This window comes from Emydura macquarii, unplaced genomic scaffold, assembly GCF_026122565.2.
Source record: "Emydura macquarii macquarii isolate MOO-44397 ecotype Brisbane River unplaced genomic scaffold, CSIRO-AGI_Emac_v2 contig_2768, whole genome shotgun sequence".
Classification (NCBI taxonomy): Eukaryota; Metazoa; Chordata; order Testudines; family Chelidae; genus Emydura; species Emydura macquarii.
The window spans coordinates 34,863,244-34,882,597 of record NW_027132905.1 but is presented as its reverse complement, the minus strand read 5'-3'; the positions used below and the strand labels follow the sequence as shown (position 1 = coordinate 34,882,597).

Below are 19,354 nucleotides of genomic sequence, written 5' to 3'. Positions count from 1 at the left end.
TTCCCTAAGGCTGGCCCGGGGTCCTACCACCTACCGCTTCCACTACAGGGAAGGCCTGGAGAAGATGAGTAGAACCATCTCTTCCTCTGTCCCTACAGGATGAGAATGGGGGCTGGAAGCAGCTGTTAATCTAATTCTTTCCCACTTCCTCAGACAGAGCCTTTTAGGAGTGGATAGAGAAGGGAGGGAAGGAAAGAAAGTGGGGCCCCCCCCAGTCCTCATTCCCTTGTTAGGCCACAGGTGGTGGGAGGGGGAACCTGCTCTCAGGCAGCTAGGTCTCCACACACCTGAATGTGGAAAAGTGACTTGGAGACGGGCTGGAGTGTTAGGGGAGGACAGATTGAACATGTGGCAGCTTCTCAAATGTTTAGGGAGGGAATAGGAAGCTCTGAGCTGGGGTTTGGTGACGGACGGGGGCTCAAAAGATTGGTGTCGTTCAGAGAAAACTTCAGATAAGCAACCAGACTCTTGGCTACTGTTCTGATCTTCTTGTCCACCCCTGACCACCACCACCGCACCCTGCCCTTCCAGGTAAAACGTTAGCAAGCACTCCTTTTAGCCCTCCGAGCATGAACAGGGTTTTTATTTGGAGTGCGGGGAAGAGGCATAGTTTTAGCAACCCTAAATCCTTTGAGCAACCTAATCCATCACAAGCGTTCTGCCTCCTTTGTAAAATACACCTAGCAAATCCAGGGCCTTTAGAGGTCCAAGGAGGAAAAAGGTCCCCTGACTCAGATACCAGGGATCAAAGTTATCTGTTTTGCAGATCACTCCAGATAGCTCTTGTGTTTATTGCACTTTGGCCATGACAGCATGAGAGATTTCTCTTCAGTTCTGTCACTGGAAGGAAAAGGCGCTGGCTGTTCAAGCTGTGCCCATCTTTTCTAAATTCCCCACAGAGCTAACATTTTTCTACCTCTTTTCTTAAAGGTAAATTCAATCTGCACGGTGAGATTGAAAGAAAAATACAAACATGATGAGCACAAACTCTGGGAAGGCTCCCCTGCTATGGAAAACAATAAGCAAGTGCTGTAAACAACTGTAGTCTGCCCCACCAAGAAGATACAATGGTAAATTTGATAAGCAGCTACAATCTGGGCTATTAATATCTTCTACAGGCAAAGCAATCTAAGTGCCGTTACAAGGCTAAAGGAGATGAGACTGCAAGGAGAGAGCACTGCACAGTCAACCATTTTCAGTGGCGAACAATGGCATTTTTGGAAAGCATTAGACTCTGTGCTTGATTCCCCTCTCATTTACCCTAGTGTAAATCAAGGGAAACACCACCAAAATCATTGGTATTACAACGGCGTAAAATCAGATTGAGAGAAGAATCTGGCCCTCCATTTGCCTGCCAGCTTCCACGGTACAAGCGCTTGGCACTTATATATAGGATTTTACTGCCCTGATGGTGATGGCATCTCACAGAGTTACTGCTGATTTACACCTCATGGCCCTACTGCATTCAAAGCCCTGTCCACAAACAGACTCATCCTCACAACACCCCCATAGCCCTCCAGTATATAGGCATGTTAACTATTTAAAGATGGGAAACTGAAACACAGAGAAGTGACTTACCGAAATCAGTGGCAGAGCCAGGATTAGAATTAAGTGTTTCTTTGCTCCCAGCCCTGTGCTCAAAACACTAGCCTGACGCACTACTTTATTTTATAACCAATCCCCGTCTCAGAAATGACCTGAGTCATGGAACGGGGTGGGGCTAATTCACAGGACAGAATTTTTTGAAAAACACATTGGATTAGTGAGGTGGGAGGAGCACTAGAGATACCAGGAGAGAAATGGTTGGACCAGGGTTTAGTGCCTTCCACAAGGAGGCAGGTCCAAGTAGCTGGAGCTGCAGAAGTGGAAAGAAACAGGACTGAAACTACAAATGCTACAGAGGCATAGCCGCACGCTGATGCACAGCGATGGAAAATCGCTGCAGTAAATCCACCCCCTTCAGTGGCAGTAGCTAGGTCAATGGAAGAATTCTTCCATTGAGCCAGCTGTGTCTACAGCGAGGGGGAAGTCTTGGAGGTTTTCACAACCCTGAGCAAGGTTGCTAGGTCACAAAGGCATCTGAGGGTTGTGGGGAAAAACAAGGCCCCAGGAAGTCACTGGGTTACTGCAGCTAAGATCTCTTGGGGAACAAAGCGGTGCCTGAGACTGTAAAGAGGGATGCAAAGGGAGTGAGGAGGGGGCAGGGGGAATAGGCTGTGGCTGAAAGGACAACAGACTATGGGGGACTAAAGTAGCTGAAGGGGGTGACATGCTTTGGCTGAGTGGGGATAAGGGGGCGATAGGCTGCGGCCGGGGGGCCGAGAGGAGTGAGGGGGTGGCAGGCTATGGCCCGGGGTGCAGGGCTGGAGAGATTGGCGGTGATGTGGGGCAGGCCAGGGGTGCCGGTGCAGGATGGGGGAGATGGGCGGATTAGGGGTGATGTGGGGCAGGATGGGGGATCTGGGCAGATTAGGGGTGATGTGGGGCAGGCCGAGGGGCCGGATGCAGGATGGGGGAGCTGGGCGAATTAGGGGCGATATAGGGCGGGGCGGGGGTCCGGATGCAGGGGGGCTGGGCGGATTAGGAGCGATGTGGGGCGGGGGGGGGGCCCAGGGCTGGTCCCGCTCCCCCCGCACGGGCGCTCGCAGCCCCAGCTGAAAGCTGGACAGCGCCCGGCCGGCGCCGGCGCCGGGCCCGGTCATCGCCCGGCCCGGCCGCACTCACCGGGGACGCGGTGGGCTCTGCACTCGCACACGGCTCTGGCTCTGGCTCCGGCTCTGGCTCTGGCTCCGACTGCTGCGCTGCTCCCTCTCGCAGCGCGCGGCCCCGCGGTCGCTTTTATAGCCGCCAGTCCCCGGGCGAATTCCACCGGAAGTGTCGGCCGGGCGGGGCCTCCCGGAGAAGGGGGGGGCCTCTCAACAGCCCCCGACATCCCCTGTAGTGACCCCCAGCAGTCCCTCTACACCCCACTCTGCCTCCAGCAGCCTCCCTGCCACCTCCAGGAGCCCCCTTTACACTATTCCACCCCCATAGTCCCCTAGACACCCCTTTATCCTGCCCTCAAGCATTCCCATACTGCCCCAGCAGCCCCCTGCACCCCTTACACCCCCACAGGCTATCCTATGCCCCCAGCAGCCCCTTATACTGCCCCATGCCTCCTCCCAACAGCCTGCTATATTGCCCCCATACAACCCCCAACAACCCATTATACATCACCTATTTAACCCATCCTGCCCCAACATCTCCTCATTCACCCTCCAATACAACCTCTATACTGCCCAGCCAGCAGCCCCCATACATCCCCTGTGCCATCCCTCAGTAGCCTACTATGGGTAGCCTTCCCATACTCACCCTGGGGCAATCCGGCTGAAGTAGCTGCCTTCATGCCTCACAACAACCCTCCAGAGGCAGATCCCCTGCTTAAAAAAAAAAATCTGAATTGGTCATGACTTTTAAAAAATGTAACACTGAAATTGTATTCATTTACTGTGTAAGGAAAGGCGATTCTAGCTAGAGAAGGTAGAAATGCATCATGTATGAAAAGCAGCTACTTGAAAGTCTTTTGTTTGTTCACAGGCCTTATGTCATTTCCCAGGACAAGGAGAAAACCTCAGAGACCATCTTTACATCAGCAAAGAACTCTGCTCACAAACAAGCTAATGGGCTGGATTCACAAAGGGACTTCGGAGTTGCCACACTCAGCCTTGAGGTGCTTAATTTTTAGGCACCTTGGTAGAATCCACCACCCCCAGTTAGGCACCTGTACAATGAGTGGGGAGAGTTAGCCTCGGCTTCCTCTGCAATACATTTTAGCTGCCTAAGGCTACGACTACACTACAGCCAATGTCAGCATAATTTACCTCACTCAGGGGTGTAAATAAACACAGCTTCTCCCACCGACATAGCTCCTGCCCTCGCGGAGGTGGTTTTTTTATGCGACGGGAGAGCTCGGCTTAGAGCATCTTCACCAGATGCACTGCAGCGGCGCAGCTGTATTGGTGCATCTGCACCGTGGCAGCACTGTATGTATAAACATGGCCTAAATGTGGGTCAGAGGATGCGCCTAGCTCTACTTTGGGTTCTCAGCTGTGAATCCTTTCCTGGAGTTAGATGCCTAAGCCCTTTCTTGCAAAAAACACCGGTGGAGGGGAAAGAGCACTCCCCCGTAGAACTTTTAGCCCAGAGGTCAGAGCACTCACCCAGGATGTTGGGCCTGGTTTCCAACCCCTCCTCCAATGAATATGTAATTATGTCTACATACTAAAACTGCACCAACAGGAGAGAATGAGGAACCCAGTCCCATGAATACCCCAAAGCCAAGTGCTTTCGGTGCTGTCTGAGGCGGTGGGAGACATACATTCAAACCCTTGTCCATAGCACACAAAGGGAGGAAATGAACTCAGGTCCTGGGTGAGAGCACTAGCCACTGGGCTAAAAGTTATAAAGCAGGGGTACTTCCTCTGGTGGCTTTGAGTGTGCTCCCCCATGGGGCCCTGCAGATGAGGTAGAAACAGGGAATGTCTAGTTTGAGGATCATGCTGGGGCTTAGAGGGAGGAAGGCTCCTGGATGCCGAGACTGAGGCAGCTGTCCACATGCTCACTGGTAGAAACATAGGAACCAACAGGACTTTAATGGCAGAACGTAGGAACCTTAGGCATCAGCTGAATGGAGTTTTTGAGGATCTCATGCTGCCTAAGTCCTTTTGTGGCTTTAGCCCAAATACATTGACTACTGAAGGATGAGAGGTGTAAAGCTCAAATTACTACATACTATTTAAGGTCCCGTCTATCCTTACTTAATGTTTCCTGCAGTGGCTATTAAACATAACTTAAAATTACTTCAGATCAAAAGGATTTTAACCTCATTTGGCCTCATCAGTGCTAAGCAATTAAAATTTGTTAGCCTCACGTGTTTTCAGACCATGTTTAAAACTGCTTCAGGACCCATGATTAAAATGCATGGGATTTTTTTAGAATTGCACACCTAACTCCCTTAAACTCCTTGAAAATCTGAGACCAAGTGCCTGTTTTCTTCATCAATGAGCAGGTATCCAGAGAAACCTCTACTCATATTCTGGAAATGCTCTATTTTTCTTCAGAACTGGGTGGATCTCTCCTACTGAGGGTCCAAACCAAGCTTGCCCATTGAACGGAGCAACTGAGATCACAATTCTACAGCCAGTGATTCTGAGAAGTGGATGTTGTTCTGCTCCACTTCAGGTCTCGGTGATTTCTCTTAATTCTGCTGGCTGATAATACATGATGAAGATGAAGCAATGAAAATACATATATGGCTTCAGGTTTGAATTGCGTAAATGCTTCAGAGATTAAGAGCCCATTTCTGAAGTCTTTAATCAAAAGTCCCTGCTAAAGTTAAAGTCTGTGAGAATGTTGCCAGTAAGTACTTCAGTATCAAGTCCTTTAAAAGTAATCCTAGAAAAGTAATATTCTAGGATTGATCAATGCTGCACAGAATCTATGTTGGTACCACACCGGTTCTTCCCAGATTTGCCACATTTAGTACAATTCTTTGGTATCTCAATTGCCTGCTGTGAAACAAACTGGTAATCAAAACAAGCCCCTTCATCCTCTTATCTGTTCCACCTTCTATGAGGAACTTCAGATGCAAGCAATCTGTTTTGTTATCAAATGTAGTTAAGACCCATAGATATTTTCCTGTTTGCTGGCTAGTGAGAGAGTGACATTTCTTCATAGGTTAAAATCTCATTTTCATAATCATAGTTTTTGGTGACATTTTATGCAGCTTCTGGTATGAAGAATACCCAGTGGAATACCTCAAGTCTTTTCAGCACAGATTATTTTAACTATCTCTGCTCCAAGATTCTCGTAAACTCTTTTATCCATAACTTGCTTTGGCTGCATTCCATGCTCTGCAACCTGGTCATGGGCCAGCAAAAATGCTTTTGTGTGAGGGGTATTCATAGAAGCATTAAACTCCTGCTCATCTTTCTGCTGACTGGTTTTCAAAAAACCTTGATCAAACAGGGAGACTCCAAATCTGCACAAATCTCTTCTGTTTCTCATGCAATGGCGATAAGAGGATATGGGGGGCAGGTTTTGCTCACATAGGCAGTGATAATGCTCTGGGCCTGATTCTCTGTGTTTTATGCAGGTGTGTAGCAGCATATCTCAGCTAACTTGGTTCCTCACTGCCTGGCACCTTGTGTCATAATTTACACCTGTACAAAATGTTGCATAAAATGCTACCACCTCAAAATTCTCCACCAGCATCAGTGGTAGCATTTTACATTCATTTGGCACAGGTGTAAATGGCTACATAAGTTGCAAGGCAGGGGAATTGGGCCCATTGATTTAAATGGAATTACTCCTGATTTAAAGCAACATACACAAGGAGAGAATCAGTCCATGTGTATCTTAAATGTAGCCTGGGAATGGGCATTTTAGACAAACTGTAAAATGAAACCAAGATCCTTTTGGCTCCAGGAGTCTTGAAAAGTGGGTGATGAGCTGGAATGAAGGGAACAAATCTTTGGTTTCTAGCAGTTTCACAGTATAGTGGAGTCTCCAGCATGCGTCCTTCCTGTGGAACAGACTGAAAGCCCCTTACCATGAGCATTTTACTTGTCAGATAATCCTGTTTATATCAGGTGGACCATCTGAGGTGTACGGTATAACTCAGGATGAAGTAGGGTGTTACAGTCTAGCCCTCTGGGAGACTGACTACTTCATGGGATCATCACATTAAGGTCCTTGTTTCTTTACTTCTTTCTCTCACGAGCACCTAATGGCCGTCTGCTGCAGGCAAACCTGCTCACATGAAGTGTTATGCAGGCTTGGTGTTCTCATGGACAGCTCAACGGTCACCTCTGTCCTGAGATTACCATGGAGATGTATGTTCATCACGATCTGAACCTTGGTATACACCCATTGAGATGGGACCAACTCTTGAGCCTGTTACTCATTTTCATTCAGTCCTTACTCAGGCCAACCCTCACTGATGTGATTAGCAGCCTGCTTGAGGAGCTCACAAGTAGGGTACATATGTTTTTCATAGATTCTTAGATGCCAAGACCAGAAGCAACCGTTGTGATCATCCAATCTGGCCTCCTGTGGAATGTAGGCTGCAGACCTTCCCCAAAATAATTCCTAGCGCAGATCTTTTGTCCAAGCCACTTATTTTGTTGCTTAAATTCTATGATAACTTACCCAAAAAAGAGATTTCCCTATATCTCTGCTGAAAGAAAGAATGAAAATCTCACGATCAGAAAAGTCTCTCTCTTTTGGACTCTCCAACATCATCTTGATTCTTCTCATTTTCAGCCAACACTGGTGACTGAACCTTCAATCCACTCCCACCAAACCTTGCCTGACTTTGGCCAAGATGCTCAGGAGGGATTGTGGTCCTCTGCCAGCAGTACATTAGCTTCATTATAAATGCATTTAAATGCCAAATTTCTGACTGCTCTCGATTCCATTACTTCCTGAGGAGACCTCACGTCCTTCTCTCTACCCCTTGTGTAGCTTTTGGGATCTGGATTCGTGATGTCTCAGCCACTTCAGAAATGGATAGTGAACTTCCCAAACCATTTTCATTATGCATTTTCCATCCACCAGGAACTGTAAGTGTTTCTATTCTTCACAGTTTTTATCAGCTAACATAATATGCCTCTACCAAGATGGGGAAATTTCTTTCTTTGCAGCCCAGAATATTGCCAGATTGTTTTTAAAATTCATCCTGAGAATCTTTTCCAATACATTTAGGACAATGAAAGCATTTTAGGTTATTAAGTCATAGAAGACAATTGAGGGACCTACGCTTCAGGTCTGGAAATACATAGACAGGTTTTTATCTGGGCAGGGCTCACTCAGCCCTTTATCTTTCTGAAGCAGAAAGACTGATCTCCATGCAGGTTATGATGTGGAGGTCTTTTGGATGAGGTCTTGACAAAACTGGCTGCTTTCCTTGGATATAAAAGGTCTCCTGGCACTTTTTATAAGGGCACGTGTTTACCACAGTGTCCTTAGGCAAAATTTCCCCCTGGAGTATGTTGTGCTGAACACACCCAGTCTGTCTTGCTTAGTGCCAGCTGTCTATTGGATGGGTGGTTCATCTTAGCAATCACTCAAAAGATCCCAGAATTTACTGTGCTTCCCAGAAACCTTTCTGTTGCAGTTTTAGCAGGACAAAATGGCCCTTCTCTTGTAGAATTCCAGTGCAAAAGAGTGCTGCCTGGACCCAGATGGATCACTTGCTCTTGAGATCTGAAATGGCTAATCCAATTATTCGATTCCAAAAGGTAAGTCAGCTACAAGGGCGATGAGTTATCCTGTCTTACTGAGAATATCCCCGTTTTTCAGGACTGCAACACACTGCTAAGCATTCGTCAGAGCACTTTACTAAACAAATGCTGTAAATAAATGGAAGCCTAGTGGCAGGTTGGGGCCATCTGGTGAAGCTTTGGGCGTGTGTATATGTCAACCGGAGCGGAGAGGAAGGCCATAGCTCCCTGAACACGTGACCTCCTGGGGGCATAAATACACACAAGGCCGAGGTTCTGCCACATTATGCCATGTGTTTATCGAGAGCTTTACTAAACAAAGTCCAGGAGCGAGTGGCTTGCTAATGGTCGCTGCTTGAGATCATCAGGTGAGCTTTTGTACCTGTGGCTACGTAAAACTGAGTTGTTGTGGCCATAATAATAACCCTGCCTAGCTCTTGTTTGGTGCTAATCATTGTCCTGGAATCTCAGTGGTGCTGAAAAATGCCCACCAGGCAGCAGACAGTAGCTGAGCCAGGAAATGGTAGGTGAACTGCCAGGAGCTTACATCTGTTTGGACAAAGTGCAGGGCTTGCAGTGTTAGGCATAGGTGAGTTCAGCTGGATTCCTCGCTGCCTTGGGGAGCTAACAGGTCTTCTGGGTGAAGGTAGTGCTGAAGAGGGCACCTGGTAGCTGTTGTCATGGGGCCATTCTGAGCGGAAGCACACCGTTAAGTGTGGGCCTGCTTTAAGAACAGCTGTGCAAGCTATAGCCCTGTGCTATTTCGGCCCTTTTGGCAGAGTGTAAGTGTTGACAGTGGGGGGGGAGGTGTTTATAGGGCATACGTAGAATCCAGCCATCCCAATGGTATTGCCTGTTCTTGCTTATGAATGTTGTGATTTCCTTGGTGCTGCTAAGGCAGCATTTGTGTGATTAGTTTGTCCTGCAGCAAAGCAGTGTGTGAGAAATGAGGCATGGAGCTGGAAGAGGCTAAGGTAGCTAGGCAGTGTAGTTCATTCACAGCAGAGGATGCCCAGTTTATGACATCAGGGACAGAGCTGATGGAAAACTTTTGTCAAAAAGTTTTCTTCCAATGAAAAATGATTTTTCAAAAGAAACAACATAGTCAAGGACAGATTTGATGTTTTTCAACTAAAGGGAGGCAGTTTAACATACAGTCCCCCTCTTGGCTCGTTTGCATAGTAACTGCATGAACTCAGTGTTTGTGGTGGGACTCGGGTTTCACACTCGTTCCCCTCGGAGCTCTCGCTGCGCCGCCCCAGCCCAGGGTCACGTTCTGATAACAGCTACTGCTGATGACAGACTGTCCGCTCCGAGGTGTCTGCTTTGGACTTGGCAGTCTCCAGAATACATGTTGCTGAGGGAAGAGTTGTGCCAACAGCTCGTTTGACAGCCCGTTCCCAGTCTCTGTCTCTGTCTCACTCCTGGCAGAGGCTGGCCAGTGCACATACCGTTACACGAGTCTGTGACGATTCACGTGCCTGAGCCTGGGGGAATAAGCCTTTGGGGGGGGATCCGCTGCGGCTGGTCCTGCATAAGTAAGTGAAAGGGGGAGGACGCAAGGAGAGGATGCAGGGGCCCCCCACAAGCAGGCCAGGCAGCAGCATGAGCTAGCCACTCCAGTAAGTACTTCGAGTCCTGGGTAGGCAGGGCTAGCCACAGCTTCACTGCTAGTGTTATCAAGCTAGGCTGGATCGAGCTAGATTTAAGTGGGCTCAGGTACGTCTACATGTCTTGCAGTCACACCTCCTGATTGCTGTGTGGACATAGCCAAAGTGTGGCAGAGCCCCTTGCTCAGCCCTTGCTCAGGCTGAACTCCTCAGAGCCTGGGCACAGTGCTGATCTTTGGGGTGGGACATTGGTGGTTGTGGGACCTCCTGATCTGAGGCCTCCACTCCTGGATGTGGAGGGGAGTGCTGCCCAGGCTGTCCCTGAACATGCTAAGCTCTGCCGGCTGCCTGGCTGCAGCTGATCTAGCTTCTCTACTGAACATCCAGCTCTGGCCACAAGGGATACAGCAAATAGCAGGGCCCGGTCTAGTCGGCTGACCGAGGGGCTGAGAGCTAGGGCCTGGCATTCAAATGCCAGCTCGGCCACTGACGCTCGCAGCAGGTTTGCCAAGTCACATGCAGCTCTGTTCTCAACAGGGGCCCTGGATTTGGAGCGTCTCGGTTTTTGAGGCCTGATTTTCAGAGGTGCTGAGCACATGCAGCTTTACAGGACACTCCAGAGCTCAGGGGCTGGAGCAATGCTTTGGAATCGCCACCCCATTTAGCTGCTTGCTCAGGTCACAGATCCTCTGCTTTTCTAGCCTGCATGTCCAGTTACACACGGCCGGATCCACTACCAAGAGGCTGCTCCTCATCACGGTGCTCTTGTTCGGCACTCATAGCCATCTTCACCCTAGTCATGCCACGACTGTGGTGGGTTTTACATATTCATCCCATCCCCTTCCCCCCGGACATGGTTCATCTCAGAGCGCCCATCTGAGAGTGACTTTACAAAGGCTTCCTCCTGCCTCTCTAAATGTTGATTGTGGGCTGGCTGATGGGCACCTTGACTCTTCAGCTGTGCAGCTGCAATTCCTAAATGGATGGCTCAGCCCTAACCTTCACTAGCTCCGGGCCAGTGCAGGATTTCTGGTTCCAGTGCAGCTTCCCTGCCTGGCTCCTTCACTGGTGGCTGGGAACGCTGGCATCAGACCTGCCTGCATTGCCCATGGAAATACTGGAGAACTGATCTGCATAAATTGAATGTTATTTACATAAGATTTGCATACTTGCCACTAATGCCCCACACCTACTGTGCCTTTTGCCCTTTTTCCTCTCTGTTGCCTTCCCTCCATCTTGAGTTCCTGAGACCCTTCCCTGAGAGCCCCTCCCTCCATCCTGAGCCACCCTGTGCCTCCCCCTCCCCAGGGTGCCATAATTTGTGACTGGGCTCACCAAAAGGGAAACATCCCCATTACACAACTGTCTCTGCCCTCAACCCTTCCCCCCACTTTTCTCCCTCCAAGCATTCAGTTTTCTCATGCCCTCCTCCATCCCTTCCTTCTTCACGTGCAAAACCATCCTGGCCACAAAATCACTTCTCCCTCTGCAGCCATTTCTACCCACCCACCAGCCTTTTAGCAGGGCTCAGCGCTTCTTCCAAGCTGCTTGACAGTCCTTCTCCCTCCTAGCACATTGCTGCCCTCTCCAGCCCTTGCAGGAGCCTCTCAAACCTCACGAAGGGGGGAGCTTGGGGGCATGGAGCTCCCTGCAGAGCAGGGATAAAGAAGCCTCTGCCTAGCAGAGGTACCTCCTGCCCACCACCAAGCAGCCTGGGCCGACTCTCAGCCAAGCTTGGGCAAAAATGCCTGGGAGCCACTTGGAAAGCCAGGTTTGAGTAGGGATGGGGGAAGAGACTGAGATCCGAGCCCAGAGCTACCACCTCCATCCAACAGCCAGGTCGTTTAGGGAGGTCTGGCCAGCCAATTGACTCTTTGCTGAGGTCCTGGCCTCACTGGCTGCCGAGCTGAATGGCTGACTTCTGAGGAAATGGTTGAAGTACTAATTCTGTGTAGCCTGGCTAAATGCCTACGGCTCATCTGTACAGGCACGTTCCATTGGATTGGTGTTGGCTTGTTTGTATTAAGTGCCTTGCGTCCACACACAAATGTTTTTAAATTGAATTATTTGGCTTCTTGGGTCACAGTATTGAATCTTCCTCAGCACAGGCATAACTCCACGCCACTGTGAGTTTGTTCACGTTGAAGTTTGTGTGGAGGCACTGCTAACCACTCTGCTTCTGGCTCTCCTCCCACTGCTGTCCCACCTGGGCTGGCGTGTCTGTTTGTCCAGCTGTCTGCAATGGGGTCATCCATTGAAATGTTGGCATGCAGCCATGAGTGTCCCTTTTCAATACCAGGTAATGGTGAGTTTACACACCTGGAGTCAGATACCCATCACAGCAGCCACCCCCACCCCACTTCTGCACAGACCCCTGCGGAGCTCCTGGACTTGGATGTCTGCTTTGGGGTGCTGCAAGACACCATGAAAGCAAATGGAGGTCAGGGCTCTTGTCCCAGTGCTGAGTCAAAGCAAAAGAGCTCTGGCAGAGAAACCTGAGGAGCAGGGACCTGAACAGGACCTCTGGTAATGCTTCTACTGCCTGCCCATATACTGAGCACCTGCAGCACATATTGAAAGCAGTGCCAGCACTGCCCCCCAAAATGATGCAGTGGACAGCTTTCCACAAAGCACCCTCGACCACAGGAGCTGGAACTAGGGGGCTGAGGGAGCTGCCACGTCCCCTGGCTTGAAGTGGTTTCCATCGTGTGCAAGGTTACAGTTTGGTTCAATGGCTCTTAGTACCCCCACTATGCAAATTGTGCCAGCCTCCCTGCCCTAGACCCCATGGCAAGTGCCCAACACCCCCATATATCACAGAGTCTGAGTGGGAGGAGATTCTGGGCATCCAAGACTGTATGACCTGACCTTCGGCGATCCCACAAGAACCCTCTGCATACAGCCGCAGAGCTGCTGAGGAGGAGAGCGCTGCCAGTCAGAATTACAGGCTGTACTGTAATACAGCTGTATCGGGGGAGTTTAATAACTTTTTCCAGGTGCTGGCTGCCCACCACCTTGCGGTGTGGAGCCAGGAGCCCCTCTCCACCTACTCAGCATTTAACCCCTCAGGTGTGCTCTTCATGCTATCCATTCTGGAGATGTAAAGCTATAAAGATTTTATTTTCCTGAAGTATCAAAACCCACAACCATCGGCCATCTGTGTCACGCCCTCACCCCCTTCACAGACTGCTCGCTGTCCCTTCTAGTGGACTATACCGCCCCCCTCACACAGACACACACTGTTGGCACCACAAGGGTTACAAAATCAAACCCATTGCATGGCCAGTGTGTCTACCGTGGCAGCAGACACAGACACAGAGATAACCCCTTTGGGTGTGACTGTAGCTATGTACAGAGATATTAACGCCAATTCAATTTTATGAGGTAAATTGCCAAAATTAGGCACAGGAATTGCACAACGCATTTTAAATCATTTCCCCAGTGCTGTTAACTTTTTACTGCAAACCTTTACTGCAAAAGTGTGTTTGCTTTGCACTGCATTTCTAGCTGATCTGCAGATATAAAAGAGAATTGCAGGCAAAGGTTGTGTTCTATTTTAGCACACACATCGCAAGGCAGTGCAGCCTTTTGGGGGCCAGCCACATAGGTGATATTTTCCTTCTACTCCTGCAGCAAGGGGGGGACACCATCTTACTAAACAGCAGCACAGCTTATTATACTGGTTTGCCCGCAACCCGTGTGTAAGGAGCCTTATCACTCACTGAAAGGCTGGCAAACCTCTGAAGGGAAGGTTAGGGGTGAGGTTAAGTGGTAGCAGGGTGGAACCCCAAGCGTAGGCTGGCCTTTGGTGTCATTACCTCTGTGTCATCACATCTTCAGGTCTAGCTGGCACAATGGTAAAAATGTCATGGCCTGTTCTTAGCGTTCCCACCGTTGGTAGCCTCGGGGGACCTGCATTGGCAATTGTGTGTGTTCTGAATTGGGGTTAGTTAACTTAGGTTAAAATAGCAGTGAAGACATGGCAACTCGGCTTTTAACTCAGGTTAGCAGCTCAAATTCAACCTCAGGCTCCCTTACAGGCTTTAACTCAAGCCACTAACCCAAGTTAAAAGCCAAGTTGCTGTGTCTGCACCGCTATTTGAACCTGGATTAGCTAACCTGAGTTAAGAACACACCTTTCATTTGCAGTGAAGACATGCAGAGTGACAACTGTGCAAGAGAAAGATGTCTCTAGAAGAGAATTCAAGTTTTGAATGAGGTTCTGAAAGCTGAACCACGGGTTTTCCATTCTCTCACTTTACCACTCCATGTTCTGTATTTGTATTACAGTAGCACCTGGAATCTAGGTGCTGTACAGACATTGTGCAAGAGATGGCCCTTGCCCATGATTCTCTGTCTACCTTAGTCGTCACTGCAATTGAACTCAGAGGAGGACAGAAAGGAACTCAAAGCTGCAGAGTAGATGCTATTGGTATAACTAAGAACAGGTCTTGACAGTAAAAGCATATAACAGATATTGGGTGGTAGCAAACATGAGCCGCTTCTATCTAGCTGTCACCACGGATACCCTGATCACACCCAGGAATTGCCACTGCAATCACAGGACTTTCAGGGACCTTGAGAGGGCATCTAGTGCAGTCCCTAGCACTGAGGCAGGACCATCCCGACGGGTGTTTGTCTAGCCTGATCTTAATAAGCTCCTGGGGAGGCCCAGCAGGTCTCAAACCCAAACTTACAGAGCCACCAGGTAGCAAACACCTCCATGCTGCCATCCAGCAGGAGCTGTAACCACCTTGTGCTCCCACCCACTGTGGACACAGACCACAGGAAATCCTGCCTCAAGGGGTCCAAAAGGCAGCAGCCACATGGCTCCCCACCCCATATGAACCCAGTGAGGCATTCCAGGAAGTGTCCAGGCAACAGCGTGTCTCTCCTGTAGTTGCCATGATCATTCCTGCCCTCGAGCTTCTGGCTTCAAACTCGCCGTGATTTGGACCTCGTCCCCAGATCCTGAAACCTGACTCGGATTCTGATTCTTGATATCGATCCTGGATGAAAGGACTACAAACTCCTCTGCTATTTTCAGCCCCAGATTCGACCCTGCTCTGACCCTTGGTCCTGACTGCCATTGTCAGGATCCCGACACCTCCAATGACAAAGATTCCACAATCTTCTTGGATAATTTTATTCCAGTGCTGAACTACCCTGACTGGAAGCTTTTCCTAATGTACAACCTAAATCTCCCTTGCTGCAATTCAAGCCCATTGCTTCTTGTCCTGCCCTCAGAGGATAAGGAGAACAATTTATCACTTTCCTCTTTATAACAACCTTTTACATCCTTAAAGACTGTTATCATCATGTCCCCCCTTACTCTTCTCCAGACTAAACAAACCCAGTTTTTTCAATTTTTCCTCCCAGGTCATGTTTTCTAGACTTTCATGATTTTTGTTACTCTTGTCTGAACTTTCTCAAATTTGTCCACATTTTTTCTGAAGTGTGGCGCCCAGAACTGGATCCAATACTCCAGCTGAGTTCTAATCAGTGCTGAGTAGAGCAGAAGAATTACTTCTTGTGTCTTGCTTACAACACTCCTGCTAATACATCCCACAATGAAGTTGGTTTGTTTGGTTGGTTTTTTTGCAACAGTATTACTTTGTTGATTCATATTTAGTTTGTGATCCACTATAACCCACAGATTCTTTTCTGTAGTCCTCCTTCCTGGGCAGTCATTGCCCATTTTGTATTTGTGCAATGGATTATCCCTTCATAAATGTAGTACTTTGCATCTGTCCTTGTTGAATTTCCTCCTATTTATTTCAGTTATTTATTCTCCAGTTTATCAGGATCACTTTGAATTCTAATTCTGTCCTCTAAAGTACTTGCGACCACTCCCAGCTTGATGAGCTCCCACTCATCAACAAACTTTACAAGTGTACTCTCTGTGCCATTATCCAAATCACTTATAAAGATATTGAATAGAAGGTGAACCATTACTAACTACCCTCTGAGTACGGATTTCCAGTTGTGCACCCACCTTCTAGTAGGTTCATCTGGTTGTATTTCCCTTGTTTGCTTATGAGAAGGTCATGTAAGACAGTATCAAAAGCCTTATTAAAGTTGATATATCATCACATCCAGGGCCAGCCTTAGGGAAAATGGCACCATGGGTGAACTTGTATTTTGGCACCCCTGGGCGTGGTGCCTCCCCCATCGCCCCCACAGGATCCCCAGGCTCCCCACCCACCTAGGGCCCTGCTGCCTCCCCCCACTACCTAATTTGTACTGAAAGAGGTGCTAGGGTTCAGCCCCTGCAAGTCCCAGCACAAATTAAGCCCTGGCTGGGCAGCTGGAGAGCGGCAGCTGCTAGCCAGGTGCCCAGCTCTGAAGGCAGCGCCACTGCCAGCAGCAGTGGAGAAGTAAGGGTGGCCTGATATTTGTTGTATTGCCATCCTTACTTCTGCGCTGCTGCTGGTGGCGGTGCTCCCTTCAGAGCTGGGTGCCCAGCCAGCACTCAGCAGCCCAGCCAGCACCCAGCAGCCTGCTCTCCGGCTGCCCAGCTCTGAAGGCAAAAAACCAAAGACCCACTAAATTACCAGAAATTTAACACACTAGGTTACATCACATAATTTGGAAAAAATAATTTTCAACTTCCAAATGCCATACAGAACAACAGATCTTTCTGTACATCGTAAAGACACCACTTTGTAGAGCTTGTCTCTTATATCTGCTCTATCTGGCTCGTTTAATAAAGTGCCAAGAGAAAGGATCATGCATAGATCAGCTTGCTTTCGTGCTGGTCTGTTATTGCAGAGTTAATATTCTAAAACAAACAAACAAACAGGATAAAGACTTATTTCACCCATTTTATTTTTGTATTTGTAATTTAAAAAAAAAGTAGGAGGTAAGTAATCTAAAACTGAAGAATGCTCTTTCACCCATTCTCATAAAATAGGGTGGACACTATAGGAATTTCCACTATCAGTAACTGTGGAATTGGAGTCTCATGAGATTAAGGCTTAAAAAATGCATTCACAATAACAGTCAAACAGAATATAGAACACACAGCGCTTGCTTCACCAGGGTTCTGTTATAATTGTATAATTTAGCAACAACTTAGCAACTTCTGTGTTAGCTAAAAAATAAAAAGCAATAATAAAAATATATAAACAAGTGCAAAAATCAGCATAAAGGGTATACATTTTGGATTTGGACATACATTGTCTGCTATTAAACAGCCTTTACAAAAATAATGATTTGATTAGGCTAATCAGTATTGCAAAAGTCGATTCCAGTACTCATTCTGAAGATATTATCTTTATTAGGAATTAATTTGTGAGAAAATTCTTCCTGTGCAAACCCATACATTCTAGCTTTAACAACATTACACATCTGCAATGTCTGTTTCAGAACGGGCAAAACAACCTGCTCTCTCTCTCTCTAACAACACATACTATATATAGCCAACTGGGGTCTGACACATATGGTTTTACTTCAAAGCCTGTATGGTAGAGCATAGAATCATTCTTTATTCTTCATGGCAGCAGCAAAACAATAACATGTTTGCAGACCAATCAATCAACACAAATACAGTACTGCTCCAAACTCTGAACGGCTGAGCTCCAGCAGGAACTGGGAGAGATCCTGCAACCTTCACCAGTTCAGTGGGATGAAGTGTATGAGGAAGAGCTCCTTGCACAGTAAAGGTTTAGGGTTCATGTCTTGTTTCTGCATACTCTCAAGAATAAAGTAAGGAAGGAGAGAACCCAGGGAGATGGAGAAGGATGGAACCATCTTGTGCTAGTGTAGAGAAGCTGAGAGATGGTTGTCACTGATAAAACTGAGCGTGATTTCAGGCATCTAATCTGAGACATGGGTCTGTAATTATTTGTAAAATACACACCAATAACAACAATAATGAATAACACCTTCTCCCCTAACCCCTGCACTCCCCTCCTACACCCACCTGGGGAAACTGACCTGGAGACAGGGAGTGGTTGGCATTGCTGCTCACTCCCTGCCCCCCTAGAGGGCTGTGAGGGGGGAGCAAGGAGCAATGCCAGGGCTCTCTGCATCCAGATCATTTTCCCCACCTAGGCTGTGTAAGGGGACAGCAGAGAGCAGCAGCTCCTGATGCTTGCCTCACAGCACAGTCCAGGGGGGCAAAGTGAGCTGGGTACCTGGAGCGCCTGGCACTGCTCCTCACTCCCCTCTGACAGCCCTCTAGGGTGGTGCAGAGGAACATTGGAGGGAGGGGGACGAGCAGTATCTGTACATCACCACTCATTCCCCTCCTCCCCCGCACACATTCCTCCACTGGAGGAAGCAGGGAGAAATCTGGTCCCCTCTGCCTCCCACGCACACATTGCCTCTGCGAGTTAGGGGAGCTCGCCTGCCAGCCGGCAGCAAACACCTCTGTGCTGCACACTGATCACGCCGCCCTGGGTGGGCACCCACATGGCCCACCCGTAAGGCCGGCCCTGATCACATCTACTGCTTCCCCGTGTTCACAAGGCTTGTTACCCTACCAATGAAGGATATTAGCTTGGTTTGACATGATTTGTTCTTGACAAATCCATGTGGACCATTACTTATCATCTTATCCTCTTCTAGGTGCTTACAAATGGTTTGATTATTTGCTCCATAATCTTTCCAGTTACAGAAATTAAGTGACTGGTCTATAATTCCCTGCATTGTCTTATTCCATTTGTATAGATAGGCGCTAGATTTGCCCTTTTCCAGTCCTCTGGGATCTCTCCCCTCCTCCACAAGTTCTTCAAGATAATTGCTATTGGCTCAGAGACCTCTTCAGCCACTTCCTTAATCATTCTAGGATGTATTTAGTCAGGCCCTATGGACCTGAAGACATCTAACTTGCCTGAATAACTCTTACCTTGTTCTTTCCCTATTTTAGCAGAAAAGTGTCTTGCAAACCTGTGAACATTCATTTCAGATGTGACCTCTTCCCCGTTCCACACAAAGCTTTAAGTAATCATTTTGCCATTACTGCTTCTTCCTTTTTCAACAAGGAGACCTCCTCACTTTCTCTGAGCTCTGTTTTAGAGCCCATCCTTTTAGCCATAATTCTCATTGTGTTTTCCTGGGCACAAAGAGCAGCCAGTGACTGGGAGAATGAATTACCTTTATTTTATGGGATAGGTCCGCACCGCAGCTGGAGGGGTCATCTCCAGTTTGACAGACACACCTGTGCTAGCTTTGATTGAGCTAGTGCACTAAAAATAGCAGGGTAGCCGCAGCTGCAGAACAGGCTAGCTGCCCTGCTTACAATCCTCCCTGAAGCCCTAGGTATGCACTTAGAGTGGCTACGTGGGCAGGCTGACATGCCAAGGGCTGACTGGCCTTAAGAATGAGATTTACAGCCCCAAACAGTGAAAGTCTCCAGGGGTTGGGTTAGGTTAGGTTATTGTTTAAAACAGGGACTCTCATCTTTTGTCCTTGGTGACATCCATTAGCCCAGGTTTATAATCCAACCAGCACTTAATAGTTGGTTTTAAAATGTACACT

The 19,354-nt window shown here is 48.2% G+C and overlaps 1 protein-coding gene across 7 annotated transcripts in view; it reads right to left on the bottom strand.

The window, feature by feature from the left end:
* TMEM269 (transmembrane protein 269) overlaps positions 1 to 2,800 on the bottom strand; it is a 37,742-nt gene extending 34,942 nt beyond the window's left edge. For 2 of the 7 annotated variants that reach the window (XM_067567014.1, XM_067567017.1), the window contains exon 1: positions 2,725 to 2,800. The gene's annotated coding sequence lies outside the window, so the exon portion shown is untranslated. Of the gene's footprint in view, positions 1 to 1,578; positions 2,293 to 2,724 lie in introns of those variants that run through there. The other 5 variants (XM_067567011.1, XM_067567013.1, XM_067567015.1 and 2 more) reach the window with 4 other exon arrangements.
* Positions 2,801 to 19,354: the final 16,554 nt, after the last annotated feature.